Source organism: Ascaphus truei, unplaced genomic scaffold, assembly GCF_040206685.1.
Source record: "Ascaphus truei isolate aAscTru1 unplaced genomic scaffold, aAscTru1.hap1 HAP1_SCAFFOLD_2851, whole genome shotgun sequence".
NCBI lineage: Eukaryota > Metazoa > Chordata > Amphibia > Anura > Ascaphidae > Ascaphus > Ascaphus truei.
The window spans coordinates 10,001-12,112 of record NW_027455807.1 but is presented as its reverse complement, the minus strand read 5'-3'; the positions used below and the strand labels follow the sequence as shown (position 1 = coordinate 12,112).

The window sequence follows — 2,112 nt, the reverse complement described above, 5'->3', positions numbered from 1 at the left end:
TGGATAAATGTGGCAAGACATACACCAATTGGCTTCAAACTTGGCACAGAACATGCTTTGCACTCCCCCAAACTGTCCTGCAAATTTCATGTTTTTTGATAACATGCACCGCAAATTATGTACATTAACCACTATCCGAAAGTGGAAAATGCTTACCTTAAACGCGTTTATTGTGAATCCAGGAGTCAAAACATACAGCGATTCATTTAAAGCTTGCCACATGAGGTGCTGTATACTGCCCACAACTATCCTGAAAATTACAAAGTGTTTGCTAGCACACACTGCAAATTGTTTACATTATGCACTATAAGAAGGGCCAAAACATAATCCAATGACATTAAAATTTGGCAGAACACATACTTTACACGGCCCGCAACTATCCTGAAATTTACATGGCTTTTGCTGACATACACTGCAAATTATTAACGTTAACCAGTTGCTGAAGAACAACAGTCTAAAACAGGCATGTCAAACATGCGGCCCGCCACGGATATTTTTGCGGCCCGCTCACCGCGGGAGAAGTGAGCGCGGGTGTGGGGGAAGCGAGTATCACGGGCAGAAGTAAAATCTGTCCTTCAGGGGCTGGAGGCGTACGGTGGCCGAGTGCAGTCAATCTGCACTCGTGCCGTGTGTGGGAGGACACGGGGGCGGAGTCAAAACCCCGGAGTCTCTCCTTGAAAAGTGTGTGCGTGCGTGCGTGCGTGCGTGCGCGCGTGCGCGCGGGTGCGCGGGCGCGTGGGTGCGTGGGTGCGTGTGCGTGCGTGCGTGCATGCGTGCGTGCGTGTGTAAATGAATCTTGTCTCAATCACTGGCTTTAAGAATAAACTAGGTAGCTACTGTATGCATTCACATGTCACTTTTAGATAGAATGAGTTCCTTTCCATGCCCCTATTAATCGCTGTGTCCAATGGCCAGGTTCTCAGCCTTTTAGCTTTAAGGAAGGCACCTATGAGAATTTAAATCAGACACATACAAGGTAACAACGGACAGAGAAAGCTTCATTCTAATTCAACGAGGCAGCAGAGGGGGGATGGTGCTTCATTGCAAACATAACGAGGACGCTGGGAGCCATGTATCAGCTTTGATTCTCTGCATCCAGCATGCATGGAGCTCAGCCTTAGATCCCTGTTTGCACCTGTAACTGCTATCATGTATGTTAGCATCCCTCTCAAGACACGTGAAATAAATACCTTGCATGAAAAGGTGTCATTATAAAACGGGCTCTAAATTAACCAGGGGGGGGGGAGGGTGGGAAGTGCCTGGGGTGCAGGGCCTGGGGTATGGTGGGCTGAGGTGGGTGGGCAGGGTCAAGGGGAGCAGAGGAGCACATGGTGACCTCTCAATAACGGAGCAGGAGATTGGATGTTTCCGCAGGGGGAGGTGATTTGATTATGAAGCTGCAACCGGACCGCAGGGGATTGGACGATGTCTTGGGGGGGGGGCTGAGGAGAGTGAAGTTATGTCACTGATGCCAGTGTCGTGACATTCACTGCCACGCGGAGGACAGGAGAAGAGCAAAGTGTCAGAGCTGCTGCACGTTAAATCGCCCTCCTAGGAGCAGAGACGATCTAATAATAACTGTAAGTAGCAACATACCTGTATTTTTTTTTAATATAAATACAACCCTATTTGATATTTCCCCTATTTATTTTGCAAATTGTAATACACAAGGTCAGGTCAGAATGTTCAATTTAAAAAAAGTCTTAATTGTAATTAATGCCTTAATTTTTTTATTTAATGTCAATTAATTATTTATTTCATTTTAATTAATGTCAATTATTTCATTGTAATGCTCATTTTTTATTAATTGAAATTTTTTAATTTTAATGTCTTCATTAGTTAAGTAATTTGAATTAATGTATTAATTTTTTATTAAGTACAGTAGAGATTATAAAGTAGATTTCAGGCTGCGAAGTCGTATGTTTCATTAATTTCTGATACTGAAATCCCTTTTTACTTAATAGAATTTATGTTGAAGTTAAACTGTATAAAAGGCATCCTTTATGATTTATTTTTCTTATGCTGCTGTCTAGATATATAAATGTATTGCATTGAAATGCTCCTTTCCAATAAATATTTTTGCACCCTTTTTTTATGCAGCGCGGGCACTCA

General features: G+C 43.0%; 1 long non-coding RNA gene across 1 annotated transcript in view; it reads left to right on the top strand.

Annotated features, from left to right (window-relative positions):
- The first annotated feature begins 1,514 nt into the window (after nucleotides 1-1,514).
- The window catches only part of LOC142482995 (uncharacterized), a 4,434-nt gene continuing 3,836 nt past the window's right edge, over nucleotides 1,515-2,112 (top strand). Inside the window, exons 1-2 of the long non-coding RNA XR_012797172.1 lie at nucleotides 1,515-1,580; nucleotides 2,101-2,112. The exon at nucleotides 2,101-2,112 is cut by the window's right edge and continues 70 nt beyond it. This is a non-coding gene — a long non-coding RNA (uncharacterized LOC142482995). The remainder of the gene's footprint in view (nucleotides 1,581-2,100) is intronic.